General features: G+C 38.2%; 1 protein-coding gene across 2 annotated transcripts in view; it reads right to left on the bottom strand.

Moving 5' to 3' along the window:
• The window catches only part of MID1 (midline 1), a 246,430-nt gene that overhangs the window by 180,088 nt on the left and 52,174 nt on the right, over nucleotides 1-14,168 (bottom strand). Inside the window, exon 1 of one of the 2 annotated variants that reach the window (XM_062601173.1) lies at nucleotides 1,777-1,818. The exons of the other annotated variant lie outside the window; for it this stretch is intronic. The gene's annotated coding sequence lies outside the window, so the exon portion shown is untranslated. Of the gene's footprint in view, nucleotides 1-1,776; nucleotides 1,819-14,168 lie in introns of those variants that run through there. 2 annotated transcript variants of the gene reach the window in all.

Genomic DNA, 14,168 nt, shown 5'->3' with positions numbered 1-14,168 from the left:
TCATGCTTCTAAAACTGTTAATAAGCTACAGAGAAAGAAAGTTTTTATCATTCTTCTCGAAATACTACTGTCAAGAGTCTACCACATCCTTATATTAAATCAGTGTATTTGTCTATCCTTGGGCCTCTGTAACAAATCTCATTAGTGGCTGTTTTAATGGAGATTTTTGTTTCTAAGCCAAAAGAGAACCATAGTAACTGCACACTTCCCAAACCATTTCATTCACGAATGGGAAATAAGTCTCCAAATCTTTACTCACATGAGTAATCACATTGATATCCTTGGGTCTTCCATTATTAAGAAGTAGAACGGTGCGTATAAATTTGCCAGACTTGAATGTGGCTCTTCATTACTTTGTAACAGAGAAATGTGTAACTGAAATCAACAGCCAAGTATGTAAAGCATATAAAATATACACATTCTTTCATGGACATCTAGTTAGAATGCATCTATTAATTTTGTTTCAGAATCAACAAATAAGCATATTGTCGAGAAGAGACATACAGACTATAGGCAGTAACTACAAAGACACATTTTAGATAGACATTTTAAACTCAATAGGGGAGCTGGGAATTGTCCACCAGAAAGAATTGAATAATAATGAAAAAGGTCAACACTTCTTGAAAAACTGACATACTAAGTCACAGACCACGTTTTTGGTTCTCTGTCAATCAGTAGTGTAACTGTTGTCAGTCATCCCCCCTTACCTTGTTTGTGATTTTTGAATGGCAACAAAAGAAACTTTTGTTGGTAATTATGGCCTTTACAATTCATCTGAGCCACAAGAAGGATTTTCATAGCCTGCCTGTGGAATAGGCTTGGTGTGCCCCAAGCTGCGCTCACGTATGTCCAACCAATTCAAGTTAAAGTTTCCCACGATAATATGAAAAGAAATAAAAGACTCAGCCAAATACAAGTCACTATTCTAAAAATAACAAGAAGAGGGGAAAGGGAAGGGATAGCCAGTATCTTCTGTTTTTCTTTTTCTTTTTTTCCTTTTTTTCCTCCCAAAAGAGGATAAATCTGAAAACTCCCTCTTTGGAAAGGTGCAGTTAGACAGGATATGCACCTGTGTACCTTGAATCTTCTGAAAGAGTCTTTATATCTCCTCCTCCCCCACCCTGTGCACTCTGTGCATTACACAGAGCATTCTGCCAAAAAAATAGTGCTAAGATTTAGTGCTCCTTCATTTATTTTTTAATTCCAGGGTTCTTCTTAGACTTTTCCTTTCCCCAGATATTTCCACCTTCCACAGATACCTTTTCCTTTGTTTATTTTGGCTAAGAATTCAAGTATCTTGTCTCTGCTGAAAATATGAAGAAAAGATTTGTGAGAGAAGGTTCTCACATAAAATCTAGCTTTGGAATTGATCCAGAAGAGTGCAAATCTGATAACATCAAAGACAGAACGTCTGAAACTGCGATTTAGGCAGAACAGCTTTTTCAACAAATTGTAGTCTCTATAAATTTCCCCATTTCTAAACACGTGAGCCCCTTTGTTTGTTTATTTTCCTGACTTTGCTGAAAGAAAGGCTGAAACAACTTTGGAAAAATAGCAGCAAAGTTGTTCAACGGAAACCAGCCCCTTTACTGTAAACAGTGCCTCTCCGCAAACTGCGCAGCTGGACAAAGCGGGGACAATGCGGGGGACCGGCAGCATCATTAACCAACTTCCCCTCCTCGAGAAACAATCACTTCAGTAAAGCAATTACAATAGCATCGTGGAACAGTAGAACAAGGGAAAAAAAAAAAAAAAAAAAAAAAGAAATAACCTTACCAGCTTCTCCTACAGTACAGGGCTGAAGGGAGAACAAAACCCCCAGCTGCCGTATCGCATGCAATTGGTCTCTCAGAATGAATTGGCTGAAAGACCTATGAAAGGCTAAAGTCTTTCGTCCCCTCTGTTTAGCTTCTCTTCAGCTCCCTCTCTGCTCCGAGTCTCCTCACAAAGCCATTCTCCTACTCCCTAATCCTCACGCAGGAAAAAGAAGCACACACCAAATGACTTCAGCAGAAACGAGCCTCCTGGGAGGTGGGGAAGAGATTCTGCTGGCATTCAACCATTGCGGCAGGCTAATCCTCCGAGAGGGTGTCCAAACAAGCTCGCCTCCGCACTGGTCACTTGGGCAGCAGGCAGCAAAGCCCTCGCAGACAGCGCTTCATGACAAGGCACGAAAAAGTGCACATCCCCATTCATCACCCTCTCCGCCGCTCATTTCTGGAATGAGCACACCCCTTGGTACTTGCAGGAGTTCCCGGTTTGTATCTAATTAGCTACGTGACTTCCTAAAGCTGTTGTTGGGCCTAAGAATATTTTTAAACAAAGAACATGTAAATAAACCTTAAATATTTCAAACAGGAGGACAACAACAAAGATGTTCCCTCGAGATAATAGATTATCAAAATGTATAAAAGTAAAAAGACACCAGCAGACATGAAACTGATAACATTAGGACTCACCAAAGGTAAAAACAAAATAGAAAACATCAGTGCCTCCAAAAAATGCTTTTGATACAATTGGAATGAACTATTCCATTTTTTTAGGATGAAGAAAGATTTCGATCTACATTTCCAGGGACAGCATTTTTCCTAGATAATCTGTCTTGAAAGCATGCCATAGATATAAAGATAACATACTTTACAAATTTTCTACTTTATGTGAAAGCTTTAGATCTTTGTTAAAAATAATGTTGTTGTCATACTAGTTTTTAATGTAAGCTTTACCTTTCTGTGATACAGTGAGACCCAGAAATTAACAGCTGCCACAAAGTAAATCAAAGACCTAGAAAAGCAGATGGCATAATTTCACATCTTAAATGATGGCTGTGAGCCTTCCAGTAATAATTTATGAGGAGACTTCCTCCTGCTTGTTCTTCTGCTCGGCAGCATGCTGTTTGGGCCTTTCAAGCAAAATAAATAGACTTCAAAACACCAGCTTCACACACACTAACACTTACCAATGCTATTTCAACCTGACACAAGCTGACTTTGTTCCTCTGTGACCCTGGACAGAAAACTGAGGTGACAGTTTGATGGATGAGATCTTTTTTCACAATATGGATTGTGACTTCACGGCTCTGTCTCCCCATTATTGCTTATCTGAAGGAGGAGAAAGGAGCAGAGGAGGATCTTCCACCCCACAGAGACATTTTAACAATGAAAATGAACCAAAAGTGTGCAGTAAATGCCTGGAAGATCTTTTCCCCACCTCAAATGTGGAAAATTGGGGAAATCTCCTTCCATTTTTGTTGGGTTTGGGGGTAGGAGGTAATTAGGAAGAGAATCCAAGGAGAGGAATTTATGACAACAGTTGACTCCATATCTTATTTTAATTTAAGCAAGCCGCAGGAGCAGCAGGGAAGGAAGGAAGGAAGGAAGGAAGAAAAGAAAAGAAAAGAAAGGCAGAAGGAAGGAAGGACAGAAGGAATTTTATTTGTTTCACTTATGATCAAAGGAGACTTGGAACTTTGTGAATTTTCTTTCACCTATGTTAATTAAATTGCTTTACCAGGAATATAAAATAATTCTCTACTTCACAAAGACCTCAGTAACCTAACACAAACCATTGCAGTGGGCATTCTTTATTACATAAAAATTATAACAAAATATCAGAGGAGCCACAAATATTCAAAAATAAATTGATGTCTGCAAGTTCAGTATTTGAATGCAGATTCTCTGCTAAAATAAATTCAGAAATCTTTTAAAAAGATTACACTTAACAGAAAACCTGCCAGTTTTCACAAAACTCTTTTCGAAAAATAACCTATCCATGAAAAAGATGAATCAATTCCCTAAAATGTAAGGCTCAACCTTCCATAGGCTCAAGATCCTTAACATTATACCCTAAAATATGAAGTAAGTCTCTAATTTCCTTAAAGAGGAACAGAGATTCTCAGTAACTGCATGTCCTTGTTTCTGCATGTTCATCCAGTCATGTCATTCATGTGGGTCCATTACGATAATACTGGAAGGCCTCGAGTTGCTGATTTTATGGCTGGAAAGTGAGGATAAATGATTGGGATCAAGAAAAAGTTATTTCTGAAACCAAGGACTAGCTTATACTTTGTTTGAAATCAAGTTTTATGTATTTTATACTCATTATCTCACAAATTATGTTGCTGTTGTTACTAGTTTTGGAATCCATTAAAATATAAATTCCCTACAACAGCAAAAATTAGTCACAAATATATGTGACCCTTATTTATACTTTCAAAAAATGCTATTGTCTTTCCAAAAAGACTTACTTTGCTTGACTATTTATGCACTTCCATAATTATGACTATTTTTTCTGTAGAATTTCTATGAAGTAGTACCCAACTTATGAAAATATTGAAGGATAAGCAGATGGAAAGAGGAGATGGATACCAAAAAAACAAACTGTGAGATTCATATACAAGTGTATTTACAGTTAGCTTTTTGTTTCATTCCTACAACTGATTTTTTTTCTCTTTGAGAACCACCTTAGAATTACACCATTGCTTTAGCTCAGCCCCATTCAAGGATTTAGGTGGGAATGTAGCATGGCAAAAGTCATGCAGTGTGAATTTCACCACTTAAAAAGGCGTCTTTTAAAAGACTTGTGAACCATTTGTCTCCCAGTTACAGCTTCAAAGCTACTGTCGTTGTTTCTTTGTCTCTCTAACAATCTGTGAACATTCACATTATAAAGAAGGAAATACATTAAATGTTTTATAAACAAGAAGACCAGTTCAGGCATTACTTTATTACCTCTAAATAACAAAGTTTATATTATCAAGCATGTAATTAACTATGATATAGTACAAATGAGAAGATTTCTACCTGTCAGATGGGAAGTAAATGAGCTCCACTCAGTTTGAAAATTAAAGTCACTCTTGTATCTGGAAGCCAGTTAAAAACAGTTTGCATAGGGAAAGAAAATCACCTCAGAACAGGACACAATAATAAAAACAGCAAGCCCTAAAAATCATTAATTTTTCTTGCTCATAGCAGAACATAACTTTTGGACAAATGACAAATACATGAAGGAAGTCTGATCTTTAGAAAATATCAGCAAGCTTACATGCTCTGCTACATAGTTTTCCCTCTATTTGCTCCTTTTTTCTCTGTGTGATGTCTTGAATATACCTTATTTGCATTGCATTGACTCCCTTCTGTGTTTCTTGGATTAACAAAAAAGCATAAAGCAAGGACATTTGGATAACAGCTCTACATTTTTAATAGTGATCATAAGTGTATTTCAAATCCTCTTTCCCACAAGCAGGATGGTGCAGGCAATTGCACTGGAAATGACTCCAGCAAAACTAAACATTAAAGGTTGCTAAGCTCTTTGAGAATCACTGGTGTGACTGATTAGTGCAGTCTAGTGCAGTTCTTTGATTCAGCTTGCTGACTTGCTTTTAGAAAGAAACTTTTAATAATTCTTAAAGTGGTGTAGAAAATGGAGGCAGCATATCTTCATGAACAGAAGGAAATACATACTTGAATGGTACACACATCATACAACCTTTAAGGATTTGATCTAGAAGCATAACTTCCTTAAGTCACTAGAAGCTCCAGAGTGTGCATCCTTTGAACAACTCTCTAATGTACTCAGTTAATATTAAAACTTTACGATTCATAGGTAAGGTTGTTTAATGTAGCCAGACTATAACATAAGCTTATTGAATTTCAGGACTATTCTTTATCTACATCACAGGAACGGTCTTCTGAGAAAGCCATATGGTGGCAATTCTGCAGACTGGAAGAGCAGAGATTTGGTGAGAAGGAAGGAGACTGGTGTTACTGAGGAAGGGAAACAGTATAAAAGGAAGAGTCAGTTGAAATAAAAGAAGTAAGAAACAGATTATTATACAGAGTCACTCCAGCAAGAACTACTCAAGTCAAGATTTCATTTTGATAAGGCCTTTCTAGTAGCCGTTCCCTTGTATCTGGTCTCCATGGACTCGGTCTAAACCCACTCTCTCTTTGCTTTTGTTTCTGAGTTGGATGAAATTAAGGATTCAGCAGTTCACCTGGGTTTACACTAGGAGTGCAAGTGTGACACTGAGGCCATCTGGCTTGCAATTTCCAAGCATGCCAGCCATTTATGCATCTAGGCTGTGCACTTCAGGACATGTTTCAATCTTTCTAAAAGCTTGACAGAACAAAATAAAACAGCCGATTAAACGAGCAGCCTCAGGCATCCCTCCGTGTGGTTTGTAAAGAGATCTTCATCTCTCTTCTTTCCATAAGCTAAAAGGAGCAGAAAGGTGTTACTTTCTGTAAACTGGACAGAAAATGTGCTGCCAAGGTACTGTTTCAGATGTTCTGGTATATGTGGCATGCTGATCAGAGAGGGCCAGGTCAGAGATGAGCCCATGCAGTCACTTTTGGACCGTGCAGTATTGCTCATAGGCAACCAGGAAAAATCCCTGCAGTCAAGCCCATCCTCTGCAACTCCCTACACTGCTCAGTGGGTGAGGGGAGGCCTGGGCTCAGCGCCTGCTCAGCTGGCTTTTACCTCACCCCCACAACAGCATGGGAAGCTGTGCTTTTGCTGCACGGTTTGAAGGGTCTGTGCTCCCCTTTCCGGTTTCCTAGTAGCTGCAGACATTGATGTCTTGGACATTTCCCTGGAATTTCTTTAGCTGCTCAGATGTGGCTCTCACAATGTGCTGTACTACGGGCAGACTGATAGGGGCAGACACACACAGACACTGAGGAGGCTGAAAGGCCTTTTAAAGACCCACCAACACAATTTTGTAACCCCTTCAGTGCTTACAGACAAACATTTGCAGAAAAAAATTCTAGGCTTGACTCCCCAGGCTGGCAGTCCTTTGGATGGGACACGCATCTTCCCTGCAGTCCTGTAGTGTTACAGTGGAATTCCAGCTCCAGGTAAAATCTTTGAATATCACTACAGTGAAAGCATGTAGACAAAGATTTTCATAGTGGCATTCTTGCCCATTTTTCTAGTGCAAAGAGAAATTAATATAGTTAATTTGGATGTATTTGGAAAGAGGCAGGAGAAGTAAAGAAGCAAGTGGCATATAGGCATATGGCATGAGTAATTTACAGGGATCAGCCCTGTAAACTACTGCAAACACAGGTATCTTCAATGTCTTGCAGTTAGTCAGACTCCATACATGAGACCTACTCATATGAACAGGAATTTGCCATGTTGAGCTGTAACATAAGCACTGTTACAGATTTGCCCCCTCATTAAAGATTCCTCCTAGGAGTTACCATCACATTCACATGACAATATATATATATATATATATATATATATGACTTTATCTGGACATTATCCAATAATGTACACACAGAAAGTAGCAGAATATTAGGTGTAAGGAATGCCTCTGTTAATGCCATTCGCTTCTCTTGCTGGGAGAAAACATGGGGCGAGGGGGAGTTAGTTGTTCAGAATAACGTAAGATAAACCTGTTTGCTATGCAGGATGGATTTCAGAACCTAGGCTTCGTGGGCAGAGGACTCCAGCAGCGATACAATGGCCTGAAACTCAAGGAACAAGGGAAGGGCCTTGGAAAAGTGGTTCGGCAAGGCTGGAGAAACGGGTCAGCAAGAGCGAGAACTCACGTTCCTGCGCGAGCCCAGGGTGCGTTCACGCTCTGGGTGCTGCAGGCGCTGCCTGCTGCCCGGCACCACTGCCACAGCCACGGCCGCAGCCGCTCCTCCCGTTCAGAGGCCACTCCAGGTCCAGCACCCAGGCCCGGACTTGTGAGATGATGAAAGAACTGGGAGGCTCGATCGTCACTGCGTCGGAGAAGCCTTGGCTCATCATGAAGCGGAGGCTCAGACTGAATCACCGAGCGCGAGGAACTTGGGAAATAATTTCTGAATTTTTTATTTCACATAAAAGGTAGCCACAGCTTCCTTTAGGTCTCATTTATATATATTTAAAAAATGAAATTGCCTAAAATTTAATTTAATTTGGATATTAAGCTTTAATAATCAGCCATCTTAAGTCATTCTTTTTGCTCATGCTTCTCTAACAGTGCCCCAATGCTTTCTTCTCTAAATGATGTATTTCCCTTCTGCATCTATTTCATTGTTTTTAATTAAACAGATTAATTTCTCCTTCTCTCTTTTCTCAGGTTACTGATCCAATTCAATTAAATCAATGTGGGTGCAAACATTTCAAACATACCCACACAGAGCATCCCATCCACTTGATCAGCTCCGTTAAAACACAAATTTTACTTTAAACTGTGTAAATTTTGTGGTAAGGCCAAATCTAACTTTATTCTAATAAATGAACTGAAATATTTACTTTTCCAATAACTATTGTCTTCAGTAAAGATAGAGATGTCATGGAAAGAGAGAGGGTACAACCGATCGATGCAGCAGTATAACGTCCTTTCCAACAGTAGTTCTGTTGACCCTGGCAGATAGTTATGCAAAACAGCTATTTTGTGAAAAAGACTGAATCCCATTAGTGTTAAAGTATTATCGCATTCTTCCACTCTGCTGGGAGCAGGTTTAGATAGCTTCCGCATAGCTGTTCCCAGCACTAGCAGGCCTTTGTACATGTACTCACTAGTGAAACTGCACCCGATCAGCCTTATGAGAGAAAAGAAGTATTTACACTTCCAAATGAAAATAGGTAGGAGGACACACAAGTTTTTTAAAGACATTTCCATAGTTCCAGGTTTCCCACCTCCCCTGTACCTTCAAAGAGGAAAGGCTCCCTCCTATGGCTAAACTGTGCAAAGCTGTGAGCACCACAGCCGCAACTCCTAAGAATGGATTCTTCAGACATAAAGTCGCTGCATACATAAGATAAGCAGTTTACTGCCTTAGGAAAGAAAATGATTAAAAAAAATGTTACTTATGCAGGGCATCTAGAAACCAGTGCAGAAATCCTTATTCTGCTTACAGCAAAAATCCTCTTGATCTTATTTTGATGATATTAATCTTAATTATGATGATACGATAATGATCATACCAAATAATAATAACAACGTCAAATTTAGTTTGCAAATGAAAGCTTAACGCTGGTTACAAACATTCAGCCACCTCTGACACATTATTTTAAAAATGTTTTGTATTATTTTTATAGCTAAAATCACATGCTGAAACAGAAAAGGGCCAGGTTTCTGAATAAATATTACATAGATAAAAAATAACGAAGATACAGTGCATAAAATAAGCAAGTAGATTTTACATCAGGTCCAAGCTATTAAGCTTGTAAAGTTTACCAATTGAATTGTAACACCAGAAAGAAATAGATTATATGAATTGATCCCTACTTATGACTTGTTCTTATCTTTTATGTTTGTTTTCTTACTCTGTGAAGCAAAGAATCTGAAACTACAAGCTTTGAATTAATAGACCAAAGTGTTCAGAAACTATACTTTTACTTATCTAAAAGAAATAGCATCTACACCCTGAATCCAATAAAGCCATTTGCCTAAATAGTGTAAGCATGCCAGGAACAGGGGGAAAAATGTTAAAATAATATTCAGTTGTTCTTTTCTGACTTGAAACAGATTGTGGTTTTTAAATTTCCTTTATTGCAATTACAGCAAGTAAACTCTTTCACTAACTCTCTTTGGGCAGCTCAGTTTACATTCAAGCCTACCAAACTTAAAATGAATTGTCAAGAGTTCTTGGTTTCAATTGTTTTTATGGCAACAGTATTTATTATGTCTCAGAAAATCATGGAAAGCCTGCTTGGCGTAATAATATTTTTTCCTCTAAATTAATCATGCATTGTTTTTCAACTGAAAGAAGACGCAGTGGCTGGAAATGTTTTCCTTCAACTTGTTTTTCATTTTAAGAGGCTCTAATCTTGGTTTTTCACTTGTTCCATTTCAGTCTCAATACTTGGGAGTACAACACAATACGTGACTGAATACAATAAGCAGCCTCTTGACTGTTAAAATTTTATTGTGGTTCACTCAGCACCTGCAGTAGTGCACTTTTCACTAATGGACTACAGTAAATGTTTATGAAACTACAGAAAATGTTTATTAATGCAAACAAAAATTCTAGCAGGTAGATCGTCCTTTTCAGTAATTAAGCTCTACAATAAAATGTAGACCTGTATATGCACAATCCTCTTAGGCATCTTAGATTAGCAAAAAGGGAAGTATAAACTTAACCTTGATCATGTGGTAAGAAATCTCCAACTTGTTCTACATATTAGATATTCACAGAGGGTTTAAATAGCCATAGCTTTTCTTAAGGACAAAAGGACAGCTTTAAGATGGATGTAAATATTCAATAAATATGCAACTAAACTTCAATGCCAGCAAGATTTTCTGAAGGCATTAACAGTCTGATCCAGCTTCCACCGAAGCCCGAAGGGTGGTACATACTGACTTTACTAGCAATTATTATTGAGTCTTAAATGGGGGGCTTAAGCGTTTGTCCATTGTGTTTTTTGAGACTCCACATTTCCTGGAGAAGCCAGCTAGAGCTGATCAGCCCTCTGTAAGCAAGAATCTGCACAGAGCTAGCATAAGAAGAGGAAGGCTTAGGGAAAGCACCTAATGTGCACTTAAGATCAGCTTTTAATCAGTTTTCATTTCCTCAACTGGTCAGTGTCTCAACAGGCAGCCTGTCAGATAGGGTTTGAACACTGTGATAGAGCACTCTAAAACCAGCTGGGACATCTGGGCAGACCCTCCAGTCAAGAGTATTCCAAGTTTTCAGGCAAACATGATCAAATCCTAATTATAGCATGCTGAATAGGAGACAGAAAAAAAAAATCTTCATTCGGAATGCATCCTCTGGGAAATAGAAACTGAGTAACATAAAAAGCTCTCATGATTTCATAGCTTTATATATATTTACACATAAACAAATACCTTGTTATGACTATCATCAGAGCAAGAGTTTAGTTTTAAAGAACATAAATGATAAATCAGAAAATCCTTGAGAGAAATGGCCTTTAAAAATGTAATTGCCAGCAGCAGCCAGAGCGCCTCGTATTTCACATATAGCATGTAAATCAACTTTACATACTATCTTCATCCATTTACTGCACTGTCATTGCTCTGTTAAATTATTTTAAAATGCATTCATCTTCAAGCCCGGATAAAAGCTACAATTCTATTAAAATAAAGACTGTGTCACTAATAAATGCATAATTTTAGCCAATTACACTAATCCCTGGTATGAAAACATGTCAACCTCTTCCTTGTTTTACTTCTTGACCATTTCCCTACTTCTCTTCTAAGATACTACAGCTGTTTTCTACATCTTGGTACATGAAAAGATTCCCCTGGGTCTCTACATGTTAGTGGAGGTTGAAGATGAGATTGAAAAATTGGATAGACCTGCCTGTTCTGGGTGTTTCTGTCAGCAAAGTAGCCCTCTGAATAGAAGCCTACATGTCCAGAAATACACTGCATCAGATTTCCTCATGACGCCTTTTGCTCCAGGTCCTCACTAATTCACAGACATGGATAACTAATTAATCTAATCCTTAAATTATATATCTCTTCTGAGTGGAAATCAGTTTGTACAATAAGTATCATACACACCACAAAAGCTATGAAGTAACATTTTAAGTATTATACTTTAGGAATGCCCAGTTTTCCATAATGCAGCATTTGGCTTGTTTGCCACATGATGAGGTAATGGAAGCAATGCTGAAAGCGTTTGGAACAATTTGGATGTAATATATGCAAAATTTGTTGGTTTTCACTCGTGTCATTTCAACTGAAACCACACAGTAACCAGAGCCTGGGACTAACTCGAGGAGAAGATGCCTCATCTTTCATTTGTACAAGTAGTCCCATTGAATCTATATTAATCAAATAAGAAGTTTTCTAATTCCACAGAATATCTTTACTGAATCATTCAGACATCCCAGTCTTTTGCTGATGATGAACTATACCAACATGTATTCTTACATATATATGCATATATATATACATACATACATACACATTGCTAAAATGACATACTATAAATCACAGCAGAATAAATATCCCTATTTTTTTTAATTGCCAGAAAAGCTTGGCAACTTGCCTCTACCTTTCTGTTTTTGGAGATCTCACAGAGTTTTAAAAGCAAATGAAGTCTTAAATATGCACCCTATTTAAATAAGGACTCTTTGGCAGTCTTTGGCATCTGCCTCCAAAGACAGATATTTTCTTCTATTGCCATTTCTGCTGCTGAAAGTCATGCTCTGAGCCTTGCGTTTTGGCTAGAACTTTGCTGAGCCAATTTCAGATGTGTTGGCCGAGGTCACACTCCCCGCGCGAGGAGGTCGCCCTCATGCCCTAGGAGCAGAGGGCAGGAGAAAGAGAGAATAACCCGACACACTACACATTGTGCTTGTGGGCTGATAGTCAGCCTTGCTTATGCTGCATCATGCAGCGGATCAGCACAATGCATCTGACAGCCGGAGGTCATTTTCCATCGCAAGGCTTCTTTCATAAAGGCAAACCTTTCTTCTCTGCGCATTTCTATCGTTTGAATAGTAATCGTGACAACAGTAATGTCTCAAACGTGATGTTCTAGGGTGCTGATGAACACATTTTCAAAGAGCACTAGAAGAGAAATAACCATAGAAGTCTTGTCATTAACACAAAATTAAATCTCACAATATGTGATGATCTTCCTTATAAATAAGTAGTGTGCAGCAGTGGAAATGATATTGTGGAGAGAGAGACTAGGTATTAATATACCATTTTGAGGTTTGCACTCCACCTGTGCTGCTACTGTGTTCTTCCACTGTGACCTTGGGTGATCCTGAGCTGTTCTTTCCTTACCTGTTCTTAAAATGGAGATATTGTTCTCTCAAAAGATAAGTGTTGTTAGGAAAAAGCCATTAAACTTTATGAGATATCCAGCTATGCTGTCGAGCAGTATCATAAAAAAACCTGAGTCTATAAAGTCTATAAATAAAAGATATATATGAAAGAGTATTATCCTACAAGGTCTATAACTCACAGTTACACCTTGATATTTTTATTTCTTTATTTTGAATTATTTAAAGAAAATAATCATGAAAATACCAACCTCTTCTTTTTAGTATTACAAGAAATAAATTGGTGGGTAGAGCTGCTACAGTCTTCAGAATTATTTAGCATTTTTATTGCCCCACTATGGAAGTTAATAGTATCTTTCAGAAATTATTTACACACTACTGGTCAAGGAAAGTATCAAAAAAATCCCTGTTCATTGGTGTGTGCCTTTTACTGCTGATCTTTTCACTGAATGAATAGAAATAATCATAAATCAGAAGAGAGATTTATGGTATGTAGAAATTATCTGGTCATTTTGCCTATACAGAATTTCATCTTTAAGGGATTCATTTACAATTTAATAAGACATTCTAATCATCTTCAACAAATCATACTCTCTCCTGCCCAGTAATACAGAAAACTGATGTATTGAAGACCTACATACAGAAAACCAGTGCTGTCCAACATTTTGCAATGTACCAGATGTTCCAAGAGCCAGATGTTCCACTACAGTTACTCCATATAACTGCCTTGCATATGGCAGCTTCTTGACAGGACATCATACATGCAGTACTACAAAGTCTAGAAGCAGTAAAAAGACATGCACACTCTAAGCACATGCCTGAAAGCCAGCAGGTAAAACCACAACCATGGAAAGTCAACTGGAAGCCTTTTTACTGCCTTCCATGGGACCAAAATCATATTCTGTGCCTCTACAGACAAAGAAATAATGATATAAAACCATTCCCTCTTCCCAGTCCCCCAAATATATTTTTCATTTTGCTCCTATCTGGGAGGAGAGAAACTTTAACTTCATACACAGAACTTGCTCTACCACCAAGTCTTTAGCAGGACTTGGTGGCCACACTGGCTGGGTGTGAGGTATATATGCTCCACTTTAACCCCTCCAGTTCCCTTTCCTGATCTGCTGTGGGAGATCAGTTAGCACATTTAGCAGTTTTCTCTTTGCCCCATTAATCGAGATTTCCTTCCAGTGGAAGAGCAGGAATTGTGTACATGCAAATCTCAGCTGCAGTCAGGCTATGAGCAGAGTTTGCCCCAGGAGCTAGAAGCTAGGACACATTTGCAATTTGGAGAGTCTGTTCAAAAGCAGGAGTTATCATTAGTTCTATTTTACTTTTTATCTTTAATTGATTCTATGCTCCTGAAAGTGATTTAGTTCTTACAACATCACAAGGACATGCATACACTGTAATCACTGAAGTTGCTCCTGCACATGTGAAGATTTTGAAGTACCTTTAGG

The sequence above is a fragment of the Rhea pennata genome, chromosome 1 (genome assembly GCF_028389875.1).
Source record: "Rhea pennata isolate bPtePen1 chromosome 1, bPtePen1.pri, whole genome shotgun sequence".
NCBI classification, from domain to species: Eukaryota; Metazoa; Chordata; class Aves; order Rheiformes; family Rheidae; genus Rhea; species Rhea pennata.
Note: the sequence above shows the minus strand (reverse complement) of the source record. Positions and strands in the feature narration are given on the sequence as shown.